Here is a 20,230-nt window from a genome sequence, read left to right on the forward strand (position 1 = left end):
TGGCTAAACGTATTAAAAACGTATATATTTTACTATATTAGATATTACTTATTACTATATATTATGTTACTATTTTACTATTTGAGAAATTCCATGCAAATTTCAACCTTGCCATAAAAAAAAAGTTTCCACCAAAATAGCAAATCCCTTACTACATTTTTCTTGTAAGCAAGTATTTAACATGACTGTAATAATACTCAAAATTTCTCCGTCAATGGTTTCAACTGATTTCTGATTTACTAAAGTCACACAAGTGGCAATTTCACATTCGTCACATCCATAACGAAGAGGTGTCATGTTCATAATAAATATAGAAATCAATCATTTTTGTTCTATAGAGAGTCAACACTATGATGAGCATTGTTTCTTTTGGCTTGTGCGGTTTAATTCACAGGATTTCTACAATGCTGTATACTGTAAACTCGCTAAATTTTCTAGTCACATCAATAATGCATGTTTATTTTCCTCATTCATTCATTCATTTTCTTTTTGGCTTAATCCCTTTATTAATCCGGGGTCGCCACAGCATGTTTTACGCAGCGGATGCCCTTCCAGCTGCAACTCATCTCTGGGAAACATCCATACACACTCATTCACACTCATACACTACGGACAATTTAGCCTACCCAATTCATCTGTACCGCATGTCTTTGTACTGTGGGGGAAACCGGAGCACCCGGGGGATACCCACGCGAACGCAAAAACCCACACAGACTGCAAACTCCACACAGAAATGCCAACTGACCCAGCTGAGGCTCGAACCAGTGACCTTCTTGCTGTGAGGTGTGGATGAACACGTTTCATCATAATGTTAACATATACGTTCTCAATAAATTTATGTTTTGAATTTTTACTGCAAATGTCACATCCATAATGCTGGAATGGCTCATATTACAATAGTAGAACTATATCAGAAATATTAAAACCACACTATAACACCTACGATGTGATTTTTGTTCTTAGCGCTATTATCCTTTGTGTGAATGTGCCTTAAAATGGTTTCTTAACCAAGCTGTTAAGTACTTACATGAAACAGGATGTTCGCTATAAGAAAAAAATGTAGGGTGGGACTTGATTTTATCCACCGGGAATGCAGTGCATTGTCAAAAGCAGGCATTACAGGCTAGATTGTAGCCTGATGTGCATTTAAAACAATGCCAAAATCATTATTATTGCTGTTATCTAATACACCACCTTAGTGACGTCAATGTAAAACACCCTGTAAGGTATTGTTAAAAATTAACTGTGTAAATCGACATTTTGAGCAAAATCTATACTTCATACAACCTATTATGAAACATTAGAATTCTTTCTGGTGATGTATGACAAGTTCCAGTCATTTAGTCCCCTAAAACCCAGTTCTTTTCCTTATCCGAACAATACCCCAATAATCATTTCCCCTTACATGTATATCACAATGCATTACTTCAACTTTGAAATTTAGACCAGTAAAGCATACAAATAAAATCAATTTTTTAATGCCATGCCCAATTTTAAGAAGCAACACATTTGCAGCAGCGTTTGATCTTCTTTGTTGTGTGCAAACTCGTCTCATTGCCAGGGGGAAATTGCAGCAATGTCACCTCTGCTTTGGGTTAAGTCTGATTCAGCAATAAAAGACACTGGAGAATACAGCGCTGTAGCGTAGCACTTCCCCTCCTCCTACTGCTCTATGCATATAAACACACATGCACATGCACATCTCACCTCTAGTTCCTCTTCTGTGCCTGTGGAGCGCGAGTGTGTGAAGCCGTGTAGTGTTTACTACTGTCAGAGACTTGAGAGCCGATCAGAGAGAAGACGCAAAAAAATAGAGTTGATGAGGATCTTTGTTGTGCTTCTGTCATGTATTTTTGAGGGCGAGAGGAAGCGCAGCGAGCTGGAGGCGAAACGGTGTGTCATGTCAGTCTCCAGACGCAAGACATTTTGAAGACTGACTGAGAGCAAACACTTGAAAGTAAGTCTGGTTAGGACTTTTTCAGACCTAAAAGAAATCCAAAGATACATGGAAATGATCTTGGTCATGGGTAGCGGATGTTATTCGTTATGTTGATGTCTTTTGCCTCTCTTTATGCTATTAGATTTTTAACATTTCATGTAAAATCAATTAATAATCGAGAATAATGAGTTAGGAATAGTGAAGTTGCTTAATGATTGCCGTCATTCACTAAAGAAATGGACATTATGTAAGGGTTAAAATCTTATTCGCTGGTTAAAAGTAAGTCAATTGTATTGTATACGGTGAAAAGGGAGTTCATTTCCAGGATATTGTACATTGGATATGGTAAAAGGAAGTAAAAGATTAGAAGTCATCTTGAAATTTTAAGTAAAAAAAATGTAATCCCCTTAGTTTTTTTACGTCATACAGTTGATGTTTTTATGTAAAGAATTGTTTCTTAGTTTTTTGTTGTCAACTTTGATGACACTGCCTGAAAGACTGAGAACAAGCAAAGTGAAACTCCTCTTAATCAGGAAGAGTTTTGTAATGACTAATCATAATTTACTTCCATGCAATTAGATTATTCTAATTCTTTATATATTGGTCTACCTTCATCTTCCATTTCTAGACTTCAAATGGTCTAAAATGCAGTCGGCCTTTTGCTCACGAGTAGCCACGAATATGACCAATGTCATACCAATATTGCGATCACGACATTGGTTGCTGGTTCACTTCCAAATAGACTATACAATTTTACTCTTTGTTCCTAAAACTTTGTATAACCTAGTGCCACTGAGTCTTTCTGATATGATCACTACTAAGGCCCAAACCCGATCGCTTAGATCAAATTCCTAATGCCATCTATTGCAAACACCTCGATCTCGTCTCAAATGCAGGGGCGATAAAGCCTTTGCAGTTGTGGGTCCGAAACTATGGAATAAGTTACCATTAAAAATCAGAATAGCAGCCACTTTATCTTTTTTTTAATCGATGTTAAAGACATTGTGTTTAATGTTCCCTAATGGCAGTTCCAAATGCTAAATTGATTCTTTCTTGGAAACTTTTACTGTTGTTATTATTGTTTTATATTGTTGTTTTTATTGTAGTGTATTGCTGTTTTTACCTGTTACTGCTATTGTACAGCACCTTGGTGGACCAAAGGTTGTAATTAAGTGTGCTCTAGAAATAAACTTTGATTTGATTTGAACAAACAGGTCAAATTAAGTGTAATCAGGGCATTTTCACATCTTTCAGTTCAGGCATTTTTCACATCTCGATAAACATAAAAATGCTAATAAAAAACACTTCATAACAAGGTTAACTGCTTTTATTTCTGTTTTGTCTTTGTTATACTGTACATATGCTAATAGATATTCAACATTTTTTTAAAATACTTGGTTAAATTAACATTTAAGGGCACCTATTTTACGTCTTTTACAAGATGTAAGATAAGCCATTTGATGTCTCCAGAATGTGTCTGTAAAGTTTCAGCTCAAAACACCCATCAGATTATTTATTATAGTCTCCAGAATCTGCCTATTTTGGTGTCTGAGTACAGTGTAGCTGTTTTTGTAGCCTGTGGCTTTAAATCCAATTTAGCTGCTTCTCCCGGCCCACCATCCCACATGCGTGTCTGCTTCTACTGTGTTACAGCAGATAAACAGCAGTCAGTGATAGAAACAGACACAGATGAAGCTGGAATAAGGTCACTTGTCAGAAGTACCAAGTAAGGTTATTTGATGTATTTGTGGTGGAGTCTATTCAAGCCTTTCTGAAATTATGAGTCACACACAAATGTTGTTTGCAACACACACACACGTTTACTGACACCATGTGGCTGTGGTGATTATATCGGTAAAGAATTACATGGCAATTTTACACTCTTAATTACAAACATGCTCTGTTTTAAAAACGTTTTAAACTAATTGAGGTGCACACATCACAGAGAGTTGTGACAATTTAATCCCAGTTTCTTTGCAATAAAAGTGTTCTATGGGCATGTGTACATGTTATTCTGGAGACATGGCACCTATCAATCAATTCGGTGGGTGGGGAAAACCGCACTCCTACTTCACGTTGCAGTGGGCCTTAAAATCACTGGGATTTAGATCCTATTTTTAACATCAGTCCATTTTTAAAAAAGAGGACACACTATACCTACACAGATCTGTTCAAAGCTTACAAAAGTTGGTTTTCATCATAGGTTCCCTTTAAATTAATTCAATGTAAAAAATGAAATGGCAGAATAAAAAGCTGGACTTTAATATTATTTTACATTTTCTGAGTACGTTTCCTTGCTATGTAAAATAAAATACATTTATTTTAAAGTTGTGCAGTAAAATACAATGCTATGTACAGTTGTAATTACAATAAATTGGCAGTTTTTATGAGTACTGTAGGATTTTTCTATTTATTTAAATGCTTAACACTTTACAGTAATGGTCTATTATTTAATGTTAGGTTATTAACATGAACAGACCATGAACAATACATTTATTAGTGTTTATTCATCTTTGTTAATGTTAGCTAATGAAAATCTAGTTGTTTGCTAGTTTTAGTTAACTTACAGTGCATTAAGTACTGTTAGCGAGTAGGGTTGCACAATACTGTATATCATTTCAGCATTGGTATCGCAATGTGATCATTCACAATAGTCACATTGGGAGTCTACGTAATGTTGAGTCTGGATTATAATTCATCATTTTGCAAGTGTTTTTTGAGCCCTGTGACTGTATAAGGGTTTTAAAAGCATTCAGGCATAAGTAAATGTTCCTTTTGTAACTTTAAAAAATCAATAACGATTCATTTTATTGAATTGTTTATAAAAACGAAGACAATGCAGTTTTTTTTTACATTGGATTATTTACAAGATTGTTCATACTTAGTTCATATTAGTAAGTGCATTAACTAATGGGCCATTATTTTAAAGTGTTAATTGTTTAAAGCCAATAATTGTTTCTTACGTTTTTGTTGTTCTAAATTTCAGTCAGTATTTCACTCTGTAAATCCTACATATACCTATAAACCTCTATTTTTATGGTTATGCACTGATCTGTAATGAAAATTTCACTATTATCACATCAGCATAATTAGTTAAACGTTCTAATATGAATCTCACAGGTAAGCCATTTGAAAATGTATTCAGACTCTGCATAATGCAAGAGGAAGCTAGTTTGACTAGATCAAAATATAATGTTCAGCATGTACACAACGCACTATTTGTTTTGCTAGATTTCGCCAATTCTGGAGAGCTGCACATTAATTTCTAGCAAGATTTATTGTGATCAGCAGTGTACTAGAACAAATCTAGCAATCAACTCCATGGTGTTTTGTAAAAATAAACAAGAGTGCGTGTGTGTGTGACAGCATGCACGTATAGAAGCATAAGTCTTTTATTCATGCCGTTGTCATCTTTTGATGGAAGTCGAGATTACTGTGCATTTGTGAGGTGAATTAGTGTGCTTACAGACTCCACGTCATGCATCCTTTGTAATCCTTGACTTAATTCTGTAGCTCAGGCTTTTTGTTCTGTGTGTGTGCGTGTGTGTATTGAGATGAAGACGGGTCTTTTGTCATCAGTGGGCATCTGCATCAGACTTCCAGTGATGCAGCATATTATTGACCATGACATCCTGCAGTCAGAAATGTCACTCTTTTCCACAGACATTCCTCTAAATCAACCAGAATTGATGCGTGGGTTTGTTATATTGTTGTTCTATGTGAAAAACATATTTTGCTTTTGTGCACTTTTTTTGTATATAGAATAGTGCTGCAGGATATTGGAAAAATCTGATATTGCGATATTTTAATTTTCTGCTTAAAATATTGCGACATGTATACAGTTTCACAAGATAGTTTGAACAACACTATATTTGATGGTTTTCTGAGGAGTCTAACAGTATTCAGGTACAGAAATTAAATACTCTCATTATGCATGGGCCGGTAAAAGATTCTGACGGTATGATAACCTTGGGTAAAATCATCATGGTTTCACTATATCACGGTATTGTAATTGCTGCTCTAAAATATGTTCTTTTTAAATGTCTGTCTAAAAACAACAACCTTTTCCCCATTAAACATAGTATATTTTTTTAACAGTTAAAATATTTTGAAACAATAAATGTCAGGCTAAATCATTTAAATAAGTCGTTGACTTCTGCCGTCCGAATTACTTGAAAGGGAGACGCAGGGCGCAGTAGGTAGTGCTGTCGCCTCATAGCAAGAAGGACGCTGGTTTGAGCCTTGGCTGGGTCAGTTGGCGTTTCTGTGTGGAGTTTGGATGTTCTCTCTGTGTTCGCGTGGGTTTCCTCCTAGTGCTCCGGTTTCCCCCCCACAAGTCCAAAGACATGCAGTACAGGTGAAATAGGTAGGCTAAATTATCCGTAGTGTATGTGTGTGAATAAGTGTATGGGTGTTTCCCAGTGATGGGTTGCAGCTGGAAGGGCATCCGCTGCGTAAAACGTATGGATAAGTTGGCGGTTCATTCTGCTGTGGCGAGCCTATATTAATAATCGGACTGAGCCGAAAAGAAAATGAATGAATGAATAATTACTTAAAAAGGCATCTTTGGATATCTTTCTTTTCTTTGGATATAAAGTAAAGCCACTGCACTGTGCAGCTCTACAGCAGGCTGGAGGGTGTGGATGTGGAGGGTCCTTTTCTACTGTTGCCCTAAAAAAACTCAATAAAATAGTCGTAAAAAACAAAACAAGCAAATACCTTAGGAACGGTATAACAGGAAATTTGAACGGTTTTAAAACCTTGACTTTTCAAAACCGAGGTATACCTTAAAACCGGTTATCGTCCCATGCCTACTCACAATGCAAAAAAATGCTTTTTCTACTTTGCTTTGTCTTGATTCTAGTCCAAACATCAACAAATTCTTAGAACAAGTAAAAATATTGTTTTGTTTTTAACTAAATAAAAATTAAGAGTTTTTTTCTTAGAACAAGTTGAAAATGATCTTCCAGTGGGGTAGGTAATATAATTTTGTTTTTAGGGCTGGGCGATAAAATTGGTATTGGTATTTATTGACCATACACCCTTGTCAATAACGATAAAAAACAAAGTTTAGTATGAAGTTTTGGTATGAAGGCTATAGTTTTATTCAAATGTGGCTGCTGAGTGTGACGCGCCTCGGAAGGAATGGCAATAAGCTTAGGGTGTAAGTTTGTCTTTTCCGATGGAGGCACACGACTTGCATGACACACACATAAGAGTGACGCGCACATGGAGTATAAGCAGGGCACACGTGACGAGTGCGCAATTTCATATACATCTAGTTGAAAAACATCTGAACTTCTCTGAATGCAGCGAGAACACTGCGATTCATGTTAGTAGAACTAACCAATCTGCTTCACACTTTGTATTGAATATCCACATTTCAGTAATAACGGTAGACTAAATACCTCAGACAAACACAACGCATCTAAACAGTGTAGTGCTTTTTACTTTTCTCCATAAACTTGCATCGGAGCTGCAGCAATGATTTGTCCATTTGTCATCCTCTGAGAAAACGGTTGATGGTCACCTATTACAAGAAATGCTAGGGGAGCAGGGAAATAAATAAATAAATCCTAATAATCCTAAATGTATTGTTAAATAATATTAAATAATCATCGATACAGAACATGATATTTATATATATATATATATATATATATATATATATATATATATATATATATATATATATATATATATTATTTTTATTTATTTATTTATTTATTTTTATTTTTTTTGTCAATATCACCCAATCCTACTTGTTTTCTCTTTGAAATATAGATTTTTGTGTCACGATCACCAGCGATCCACTTCTGACAGATCGTTGGTGAACTACATGTCTTAAGGAACTACAAATCCCATCAGGCCATGTCTCACACACCAGTTGCTGATCATGGCTGATGAGACACACACAGCTGATACTTGTGTTCACTGATCATTCAGACTATTCATACATGTCTTTAATGCATATATGTTGCATGCCTTGACATTTCTTTGTTTTGCTGGTTAGTATTTTTGACCTTAGCCTTGTTTAGTGTTTGATCCTGTTTACATTAACTGTTTACTGTACTGTACTGTTTACTGTACTGATTAAAATCAATACAGGTGTGTACATGAAGACAATTCAATGGTACTGACATACTTTAAGCATCTCACTGCAAGTAATTTTCAGTTATAACAGCTCAAATACTAAATACAGAAAGACTAACCTTATGCCTTTTCATTGAGATTTAAGAATTTGAATCATCCTAAATGAGGAAAAAGTGACAAAAACATTGATAAACTTGTATTTTCACATCAAAGAGCATCAAAACAACATTTCAAGAGTTCACACTTAGATATTGCTTGATAATATTAGCAGGTTTGGCATGCTGTCTCGGGAGAGAACCCTGAGCTCAGAGATAATTGAGCCCAGGGCTCCCGCCTGATCAAAATGCATGTAAGGGGGTACAAAATCAGGTAGTTCTCTAGAGCTCCCCCTGGTAAATGATCCCGCCTGGATGGGGGTATTCTTCGAAAAACAAAGATAAGGGAGTAATTCTAAACAGGCGGTTTACAGTGAATTTGGATTCATCTGATTGGCTTACTAATGATCGCTGATGGGAGACCAGCCATGATCATATCGTGCTCCTCTTGAAATTAGTTTGTCAAACTTTACTTATTGTTTAAAACTAATAAAGTGAAGAGAATTTGAAAAATAAAATCCTTTTTTATTGAAAATATCTAAAAAGGCTTATTATTGTTAGACTAAATATGCAATAATGTCTAGGGAGGTTTTATTCATCCATCAGCTAAAGTTGGAGAATCAATAACGATTTGTTTACAGTTTTCATAGTATAAAACAACAATGACAGTGAGTTTTTGTAGTCAGTCCTGACAGCGTCATAACAGCATGCTTCTTCCCCAGGCTCTTCTGTGGAATAAGAGCTTCCAGGAAACCTGAGGTTTGTTGACGCAGCTTCCAGAGTATTTGCTTCAGTGATGCTTGAGTGTGTTTCCCCAGTTTACACATGAGAATAATCCAGTCATCATAGGTGTCATCATCACTGTTTGTGTGTGCGTGCCTGTGCCTAATTATCCTTGACTTTTGCTTTCATGTCCGCGTATTCCTTGGAAAGATTGAGATATGCTAACCATTTTTCCTGCTTATCTTTTGCATTCTCACCTGTTCCCAGTTCTGTTTTTATCAGTTTTTTATCTGGATAAAAAATAACAGGCTATGTGCGGCTCCCCGAGCGGTCATGTGAAATGGCTCTGTAATTGTACCTGCACCGCAGAGCCGGAGCTTCTTTAACCTGCTCTTGTCAGTTGGCGGTGAGATTGTATCTCAGGCTCTTGAAAAGGCCACAGATCTAGTTTGTGTTCTTGCCCCCCGTCAGGGTGCTCTTGCTTACTGCCATCCACTTCTCTGAGACGCTCTGTTCCCATAAATAATTCCCTCTGTGTGTCGAAGGGCGCAATCACATTGTCTGTCTCTTCCTCTCTGTGGCCTCTTTACACCCGATATTAATATGCATTCTTTATCTGGATAATATCTGACTGTTCTTTGGCTTGATTGTGTTTTTTCTGCACTTACTGTACCTGTGAGGAAACAGTGGTTGCGTAATGCATCAGATGCTTTGTTAACAAAATGTTCCCTCAAATTTTCAAAAGTGTTGGGAAAGGATTCAAAAAAAGGCTTTTCGTGATTTTAACAGACATAAATAAGATTTATTGTGCAGTTTCTACCATGATTCTGTTCATACTGTTTACACATGTGAATGCAGTAGACCAGAAACACATCAAGCTAATTCAGTTCATATTTTAACTTGGTTATTCATGGTTTCCGCTACATTCATCCGTCCGTTGTTGGGCGCCACACCAAAATTCATCCTGCCACGGCTACATTACAGCTTCTCCTTCAAAACATTTGGTCGTTTTTTTAAATAGCGGGTTATAATCGCACCAAAACCGTATTAAAAGGTAAGTGAATTATAACAGCGCAAACTTTTCTGTAATCGTAGTAGTGCTGTGCGTTCTTTGTTTAAACTTTTACCTTATTTAACCTTTTAACGTGCTGACTGACTGACTGACAGGTGTGTGATGCGTGAGGCCAACAAACACAGCATAGCTTTCAGTTATGAGGAACAGAGTAATTATATTTTATTTATAGATAAAGGTGGTTCTGCATACAATGACTTTATCTTGCTGGAGTTAATAACCGTTTCACTTTACTTCAGGACGCATTAATGCCGCTCTTTAGGTCTATTCAGAATCAGAAAGAGCTTTATTGCCAGGTATGTTCACACATACTAGGAATTTGTTTTCGTGACAAGAGCTTCTACAGTGCAACAGCATTACAGAGACAGGACAAAAAACAGATAATAAATATATTTAAAAAATAGAAGTAAGTAGTGAATGCAAATATACAGATTGACAAGTGTATGTACATGTTTATTACTATATACAACGTTATATGTGCAGCTGTTATGTGCAAATTGGCATGTAAAGTGTGTTGTTAAATAAGTGTATATGTGTATAAAAGTGTATGGCAAGTAGTGATGTTGGTTTCGCAATTATTATCATCAAGTGTTCATAAGATGGATTGCCTGAGGGAAGAAACTGTTTCTGTGTCGGGCTGTTCTGGTGCGCAGTGCTCTGTAGCGTCGACCAGAAGGTAAAAGTTCAAAGTGGCAGTGTGCTGGGTGTGAGCGGTCCAGAGTGATTTTGGCAGCCCTCCTGCTCGCTCTGGATAAGTACAGTTCTTGGGGAGTTGGAAGGGTTGTACCAGTGATTCGCTCAGCAGTCCGAACTATTCGACGTAGTCTTTGGAGGTCGTATTTAGTAGCTGAGCTAAACCAGACAGTTATTGATGTGCAGATGACTGATTCAATGATGGAGGTGTAGAACTGTTTCAGCAGCTCCTTTGGGAGGTTAAACTTCCTCAGCTGACGAAGAAAGTACAGCCTCTGTTGAGCTTTTTTGACAATGGAGTCAATGTGAGTGTCCCACTTCAGGTCCTGAGAGATGGTGGTGCCCAGGAACCTGAATGACTCCACTGCTGCCACAATGCTGTCCATGATGCTCAGTGGGGGGAGAGCAGGGGGGTTTCTCCTGAAGTCCACTATCATCTCCACTGTTTTGAGCGTGTTGAGCTCCAGGTTGTTGTGGCTACACCAGACAGCCAACTCCTTAACCTCCTGTCTGTAAGCAGACTCGTTACTGTCCTGAATGAGGCCGATAAGTGTGGTGTCGTCTGCAAACTTCAAGAGCTTCACAGAGGAGTCTTTTGATGTGCAGTCATTCGTGTACAGGGAGAAGAGCAGTGGGGAGAGGACACACCCCTGGGGGCGCCAGTGCTGATTGTGCGGATGCTAGATGAGAATTTTCCCAGCTTCACCAGCTGCTGCCTGTCTGTTAGGAAGCTGTTGATCCACTGACAGATAGAGGTGGGCACAGAGAGCTGAGTTAATTTGGGCAGGAGAAGTTTTGGGATGATAGTGTTAAACGCCGAGCTGAAGTCAACAAACAAGATCCTCACATAGCTCCCTGGTCTGTCTAGGTGTTGCAGAGCATAATGCAGTCCCATATTTACTGCATCATCCACAGACCTGTTTGCTCTGTAGGCAAACTGAAGAGAGTCCAGTGAGGGTTCAGTGATGTCCTTCAGGTGGGCCAGCATCAGTTTTTCAAAGGACTTCATGACCACAGATGTTAGTGCCACCGGTCTGTAGTCATTTAGTCCTGTAAGTTTGGGTTTCTTTGGGATGGGGATGATGGTAGAGCGTTTGAGGCAGGAGGGCACTTCACACAGCACCAGTGATCTGTTGAAGATCAGGGTGAAGATGGGGGCCAGTTGGTCAGCACAGGATTTTAAACAGGCTGGTGTTATAAAATCTGGGCCTGGTGCTTTTTTCCTCTTTTGTTTCCGGAAGACCTGGCGAACCTCATCTTCATTAAACTGTAGTGCAGGTATGGGGGAGGCAGGGGGTGGTGGAGGTGTTAATGGTGATGTGAAAAGCAGTTCAGAGTGGGTGTGGGGGGTTTTCTCAAACCGGCAGTAAAACTCATTCAGGTCGTTTGCAAGTCGTTCATTGTTTACAGTGCTGGGGGATGGTGTCTTGTAGTTTGTGATGTTTTTCAGACTTTTCCACACGGATGCTGAGTCGCTGGAAGAGAACTGACTCCTTAGTTTCTCAGAATAGTTCCTTTTTGCGACTCTGATCTCCTTTTCCAGTGTGTATTTGGCCTGCTTATACAAGGCCCTATCCCCATTCCTGTAAGCAACCTCCTTGGCCTGACGTAGCTGTCTGAGTTTTACAGTGAACCATGGTTTGTCATTGTTGTATGTGAGTTGAGTCCTGGTAGGAATGCACACGTCTTCACAGAAACTGATATAAGATGTTACAGTCTCTGTGAGCTCATCCAGATCGTTTGCAGCAGCTTCAAAAACACTCCAGTCAGCAGAGATGTATAAAGTACTAGAGACCCAGACTTAAGTAAAAGTACAAGTACTCTATCAAAAAGTGACTTGAGTAGAAGTAAAAGTGCTCTTTAAGCACCATACTTAAGTGGAAGTACTAAAGTATTCAACATTTTTTGTACTTAAGTATTGCAAGTAGTTTATTTCAAAATTTACTACTCAAGTACTGAAAGTAAAAGTACAAGTATTGTTTAATGTAGTTATTAAAGAATGCAGTCAAAAGACATCATATTGTTTTGTTTATTTTAAATCTCTTTTTTGGGGGCACATCATTAAGCAGAACGAAAAGAAACGTGACTTACAATACTGTTTTTCTCTCACGCTAGAACCACAGATCTGACAGATTATAACAGCTTTAATACACACCTTTCAAAGTTGTGTGTCACAAAAACAGTCCATAATCCAATCAAAACGCTATTGAAACCCATTTTCGGAGCACATTTTACTGGTTGTGAACGCTGTAAACGAACGTTCTAATTCATTTGATTTTGATTTTATTGTAAAAAAAAGAAAACGTGTATATTACTGTGTTAAATGAAAATCTGAAATATTGTATGGCTTATGGCTATGATTTAGTATTCAAAAATGTTTCATTTTGATTATGTTTTAATTAAATTGGTCTTAAACTTCATATTTTTCATATTTTTATAGTATATTTATTCATTCTGGTACTTTTACCATAAACCAACATCTCAACCATTTGGTAGAGGCTGATATTTTAGAAATTATGGGATGTGTTGGGGGAAAATGTATTGATTGTGTTAACTAGCGACATTAGGAGTTAAGAAATGCAATAAATAAAAAATTCTATTGGTTTTTTTTCTTGGTGTGACAGTTAAATGGTTACTTGTAATACAATTGTGTCCTTTAATACAGCAGTAATATATATGAACTGTACCCTTAATTTGACCCGCTCAAAGAAAACACTCTTTCTGAATGTATCAAACAAAACTCATGCACAGAAGACAGCATGAGCATTTATAGCAAATAAACTAATGTAAATATTCTCCCGCCTGCTTTTTAAACGCTGACAGGCGAAGTTTTACACCCCTTTGATTAGTTATTGTCTTCACCTTCTCAACAGAAAGGGCTGCTATCGGCTTTAGAAATGAAAGCGTTGTTCACTGATGGCGGGAAGAACAGCCGCGGTTACAGTCTATGTATGTATAATACGCGGTTATCACAGGTAATCTATAATAGACACAGTGGAGAAAACTTGCACCTCATACACGCCCAGGTCTGGATCCACAAGTATCGCTTTAACAGCCAAGAGGAGATGAACAGTTGAGTCTCACAACATTTCTCTGTAGTAGTGAAATAGCGGCTCGTGTGCTGTGCTGTGCTTCACTCGCCCTCGCGCCTCCGTCCTTCGCCATAGTATTGCGACACCGCACATAGGAGATAAATGACGTCAGTACGTAATAACCCGTTATGATCTATTACTGAACCGATATCGACCATTTTGACACCTCTAGTAACGAGTAACGATGCAGCTCATAAAAAATCTATCGGAGTAAAAGTATTAAACTCATCGAAAATATGTACTTAAGTAAAAGTGGAAGTAGGAGAAAAAAAACAATACTCCAGTAAAGTACAGATACTGCCTTTTAGTACTTAAGTACAGTAGTGAAGTAGTTCTACTTCGTTACTATACATCTCTGCCAGTCAGTGAGGTCAAAACAGGCTTGTAGATCCCTAGTTTCGTTAGTCCATCTTTTCACAGATCTTAATACAGGTTTGGCTGTTTTCAGTTTCTGCTTGTAGGTTGGAATGAGATGAATCAAACAATGGTCAGAGTGTCCCAAAGCTGCTCGTTGGACGGAGCGGTACGCATCCTTTATTGTGGTATAGCAGTGATCCAGTATATTTCTGTCTCTTGTGGGACATGTAACATGCTGTCTATATTTTGGCAGTTCACGGGACAGTTTTGCTTTGTTAAAATCCCCGAGAATGATTAAAACAGAGTCCGGGTGTTGTTGCTCTAACACCGTGATCTGATCAGCTAGTTTCTGTATCGCCAGGCTCACGTGCGCGTGCGGAGGAATGTACACACTGACGAGGATGAACGAGCAGAACTCGCGCGGGGAGTAAAAAGGCTTACAGTTAATAAACAGTGCTTCGAGATCTGGACAGCACATCTTCTTTAAAACTGTTACATCTGTACACCACCTTTCATTGATGTAAAAGCACGTCCCGCCACCGCGTGATTTCCGCGTTGATTCTTCGTCGCGATCCGCTCTGAACAGCTGATAGCCCGGTAGGTGAAGCGCGTTGTCCGGTATGGTGTCATTCAGCCAGGTTTCCGTGAAACACAGAGCAGCTGAATGCAGAAAATCCCTGTTTGTCTGAGAGAGCAGAATGAGTTCGTCTATTTTGTTGGGTAGAGAGCGGAGATTTGCTAGATGGATGCTAGGCAGCGCGGTCCGAAATCCGCGCTGTCTGAGTTTCACAAGCGCGCCTGCATGCTTTCCTCGTCTGCGCACTTGAAAGCGTTTGAGTAGCACTGCGGCTCCGCCGACTAGATAAATCCAGGTATGGAAAAATATTCGGTGGTGTATGTGCCCGAATGTCCAACAATTCGTCTCTGGTGAAACTAATTGTAGGAAAATGACTCGAGACAGGACAATCTAACAAAAACACAAACACTACTGCAGAGTACGACACGGAGGCTGCCATCGTCATCGGCGCCATCTTGGATCTCATTCTATTGGAGACATTCATAAATATTCTCAGCAAATCTAATAAATGTTGGAGACATACTCGTTTTGTAAACGCGCTTCAGTAGCGTTTATTTGAAAGCGCACAAGAAAATCTGCACTTGAGCAGCGTATATTTGAGGGTGCGCAAGAAGTTTTGTGCACGCGCAGAGGAAATCGGCGCTCGAGCACAGAGCTTGACATGCTCGTAGGCTATTACATGAATGCAATCTCGACTTGTAATACAGCGCTCACGACATTTGTCAATGAAATAATGCCATATGTAGTTGGTAGAGCTGTGTAAAATGCCCAACAGAGTCTGCCACCACAGCTGGGAAAATCCTAGAGGAAACATTGTTATTGATTAATTTAATAGTTTCATTTTGCATTCTGTCCAAATTATTTTTTGGTCTCTTTTAAAAAACAAAACAAAACAAAACAAAACAAAATAGTTTTGGCATTGTACTTCTAACGCTCTCTACTATCTTTTCTCTATTCTGTCTGCTTAGGGGTGTAATGGTCAGTGTTGGGCACATTCCTTTAATATAGTAATTAGTTATAGTTACTAGTTACTTTTCACAAATAGTAACTGAGTTAGTAACTGTAACTGAGTTACATAATTATAAAAGTAGCTAACTACCAGGGAAAGTAACTATTGCATTACTTAAAAAAAAACAATGTCAAATGACTATGGGGAATTACCAACCTACGTCACACATGATGTCGCATGGGTTCAACCGTGCATATTCATTCATTAATTTTTTTTTCGGCTTAGTCCCTTTATTAATCTGGGGTTGCCACAGCGAATGAACCGCCAACTTATCCAGCATATGCTTTACGCAGCGGATGCCCTTCCAGCTGCAACCCAAAACCCAAAAATAGAAAACTTAAATTTTACCGTACACTAGAGCTGCACGATTAATGGATAAAAGATCACGATCTCGATTCGACCCTACACACGATCACAGCTTTTCTATGATTCAGCCAATTATATTTTCAAGGTCAGGAGAGAAGCTTAAAGGCGGTCGCACAGGAACATGAACACCTTCCAATGGCGTTAAGAGTGTCACATGCTGTATTTAAGGTATAATTCACCCAGAAATGTCATTTCTGTCTTCATGTAATGATGTATTTGTGGCCACGAAATCACACGTGAGCTGACCGCGAGGCTGTTTGTTTACTGCAGAGAATGCGCACGCGTTCACGCCAATGACGGCTACTTTAGTGAACAGAACCGCGCTGAAAGAATGATTTGCATGTGTGTGTTTTTATCACAGTGACGGCAGCCGCACTCGGAAGTTAAAATGAAACTGGCCGCACATAATTTAAATGATCATATCGCATTTTACGGTTATGATTACAAGCATTTAATATGATTTTTCTTGAAAATAAATGTTTAACAGTGTCAGTATAACTACTCTAGCTTATATAATGTTGAATGTAATGCAAGAAGAAATCTGATAATGGCAATAGTCTCATTTTACCAGTGAGAGCAAATGATCTGATAATGCTCTCAATGACAAATGACAAGCACATGTCTCAAACATAATTCAACTTTATAATTATTGCGACTTCCTGATTTGACCTTAAGTCACTAGAGAGGCAGTGAGGGTCCTTTATAGAATATTACAGCAAAAACAAAAAATCGAATAAAACCTGGTGTAACACATTTACAATACTTTAGTAATTTATAGTAAAGAGAATTATTTAGGAATAAGCATTATATTGTATAATGCTTATTGTATGAATACATATACAACTCTTCATTAATAAATTACACGACATAATAGACACTACTGCGCTACTTCACTAATAAAATAGCTTCACTACTGAAAAACTATTAGATTTATAAAGCAGCGACTCTACTGAGAAATGTAGTTAAGCTTGTAGCTACGCTACTGCCCAACACTGTTAATGTGATAAAATCGCTTTGGCCAGAGGAGTCTGTTGGTGCCCTGAATTTTACAAATCGATAACTTTGTGAGTCATAATATATCATTCGAAATGAAACGGTCTGTTTTTATTTATGTACACTCACGATAACGACAAAAAACATTTGCTTTTTTAAAATAAAGACTTATTTAAAATAAAGAAAGGCTAGGTTATTTACCTGCAGATGCTTTCTCTTGTTTGACATTGAAGCCTTTGATGTCGAACATATTTTAACAGCTGGCCTTCATGATGCAGAAGGCATCATGCTATCAAAAAACAGACAAAACTACAGATTAATATTATTCAACATATGCCAGATTTTTAAGGAAAATGTTTAGATGTAACCCTATTTGTAATCCTTAACATTTTCATAAGTAACTGTAATTTAGTTACACATTTTTTCTCAGTTACTGTAACGAATTACTGTTAGATTTATTTTGTAATTAAATTACGCAACGCCATTACATGTAACTAGTTACTCCCCAACACTGCCTGTTAGTAACCCCGTTTATTTATAGCGCCGTTATTCCCATTACTGGTAACGGTACACTGAAGTCATGGTTCAGTACATACCTCAGTTTTGGGGTTACAGTTCGATACAGGTTTGATACAGCAGAGATTAGTAGTCTCCTGTCCTTTTTTAAAAAATTTTTTTATTTTGAACAGGCAGAAGTGTTTTGTTACCTATGGAACTGAAAAGCTTCTTGTGATGCAAAAGTACAAAATAAATACAATAATAAAAACTAAAACATTAATAATTAGGAGACTGTGTATTAAACTTTCAAATGGTTAGCTCAGCCCTCTGCTAAAACAACAGAAAAACAAGAATTGTGTATTAAATTTAAGTACTGTGTCCATCCATAACAAGGTGCAGCGGACAACAACTGTTCAATCTTGTGCTTGAAATAAGGAATTCATATTGACTTGAGTGCACAGGAGAAGAAACAGAATCTTTTCATAGTTTTTCTATATGCAAATGAGTTTGTAGATGTGTGTGACCATAATACACCTGCGACAATGTTGTTAAATTGAGTACATTTTCGTAAGCAGACCAGTTAAATGATCTATATATGCTTTTTAATTTAATACTTTTATTGTTTTTTAAATAAAGTGTATGTAAGTTATATAGTTGTATATTTATATTTATAGTTATTTTAGTAGCTTTTCGTTAGGGGCAGCATGGTGGCTCAGTGGTTAGCAGCACTGTCACCTCACAGCCGGTTCGAGTCCCGGCTAGGCGGCTGGGCCAGTTGGCATTTCTTTGTGGACTTAGCATGTTCTCCCTTTGTTGGTGTGGGTTTCTTCTGTGGTTTCCCACACAGACCAAAGACATGCGCTATAGGTGAATTGAATAAACTAAATTGTCCATTGTGTATGAGTGTGAGTGAGTTGGGTGTTTCCCAATACTGGGTTGCAGCTGGAAGGGCATCCGCGGCATAAAAAACATATGCTGGAATTGTTGGTGGTTCATTCCACTGTGGTGACCTCTAAAATAGAGGCTAAGCTGAAGTAAAATGAATGAATGAGTTTTTTAATATATGTAAAATAACTGAAATCTCAGTTCTGGATCAGTGTTAGAACAATGTATCCAAAGATAAAGCAGCTTTGTTGCGTCAGATTTAGTGTGGTAAGCAGAAGCTGTTTTGATCAGTGTATTTGAGTCTGCGTGTAGAGTGAAGAGTTAAGAACCTGCTATCAGCAGCCGTGTGCTCCACAAACTCACTGTCTCCAGGCTCTTCTTCCGTCGGAGAGAGAAATCACAGGTCTGTGGAAACACATCGCTAATGCTAATCCCTCAGCCCGAGGATTCCCCCAAAAATTCATCTCCATTATGCATGCATGCATGAGAGAGAGAGAGAGAGGAAGAAGCGAGCGCATGATAAATTGAGTATGCTGATGAGGATCAGGTTATCCACTTGCTTCATTTATCCATTATAATGTTTTAAAACTAGTATGAGGTCAAGTAAGTTGTTAGCCAGATTAGTTTTAATACGTAAAATCTATGCAAAAAGTTTACCATTTAAAGCTTTCAGGGAATGTCAGTGAAGTTTTTTGGGTTCATTGTCTATAAAATGAATGTTTTTACTTCAATATTTCTGATGACAACCTTTTTACTTGCATTATTTTGCTGTCTTATGTTTTAGTAATTTGAAATGAACATCATGTACTTCCTGTAGGCTATAGTTCCTGTGTTTGTTGCTGATATCTCTCTGTTAACGTTTTGTGAGAAGCTGATGTTAATATGTGAAATTCTAACAGGAGGAATGCGTTTTTCTCCTTGTTTAACACTTAGATATAGGGAGCTTGTTTCATTTGTTTATTATGTTTGGTGTCTCCTGTGTTGTTAGAAGGTAGATACATTTAGTGTATTTTATTTTTAATCTATTTTCCAGGGAAGTTTTTAGTTTTGTTTATTGTAATTTATTTTGGCTTCGACCCTTCCCAATGTTACTTTACTCCATATTTGTCTGTAGATAAATAATCCTTTCTTGTTAATTCTCAGCGGTCTGTGAGTTCAGTTTTTAATACTGTGAGGAGTGAGAGCGTGGGGGCACAAGGAATTATGTTTTTACCTCCTGTCTTGTTACCTTTTTGGTCTAAATTATTATTATTTTTTGTGCGCTCACGTAATTTTTTTCATATATCTTACTTTTATTATATACTGCTACTCAGCTAGCATGAAAACGACTGTCATATTTCCTAACTCCAAAAAGCCCGTCCTCAAGAGGCTCTGATTTGTCAGCTAACATAATGTGCTGTGATTCACGGATCGGCTCAACATCACAAGGAAATCGTCACACTCCTACAAGTATGCGCATTTGCGCTGTGGAAATACTGTCAGTCAGAGTAGCTGTTAGCCATATCAGTTTGAGCCTGAATCAGACAGAAAATGACACAGAGGACACAGCTGAACCTCATGCCTGCTCTCTAAAACAAAGTCTGACAAGTGTCTTTCACATATATTCAGAATAAACATGTGTAATTAATATAAAACATTCACATTACTTTTGTGAGTATGTTATGAGATGTAGAACGCACGGAAAGCGGCAGCGTAGAGAGACACTGCAGCACGGCGATTTGACGGATAAATATGAATTTGTGAATTTCCCATTGTTTACGTCTTTGCTACAACATACTGTTAACGCTAGAAACTAGGGATGCACCTATACCATTTTTTTGGAACCGATCCGATCTCGA

At 37.8% G+C, this 20,230-nt stretch overlaps 1 protein-coding gene across 2 annotated transcripts in view; it reads left to right on the forward strand.

Annotated features, from left to right (window-relative positions):
• Positions 1-20,230, forward strand: part of camkk1a (calcium/calmodulin-dependent protein kinase kinase 1, alpha a) — a 155,882-nt gene that overhangs the window by 8,512 nt on the left and 127,140 nt on the right. The window contains exon 1 of one of the 2 annotated variants that reach the window (XM_056457948.1): positions 1,799-1,957. The exons of the other annotated variant lie outside the window; for it this stretch is intronic. The gene's annotated coding sequence lies outside the window, so the exon portion shown is untranslated. Of the gene's footprint in view, positions 1-1,798; positions 1,958-20,230 lie in introns of those variants that run through there. 2 annotated transcript variants of the gene reach the window in all.

The sequence above is a fragment of the Danio aesculapii genome, chromosome 5 (assembly GCF_903798145.1).
Source record: "Danio aesculapii chromosome 5, fDanAes4.1, whole genome shotgun sequence".
Classification (NCBI taxonomy): domain Eukaryota; kingdom Metazoa; phylum Chordata; class Actinopteri; order Cypriniformes; family Danionidae; genus Danio; species Danio aesculapii.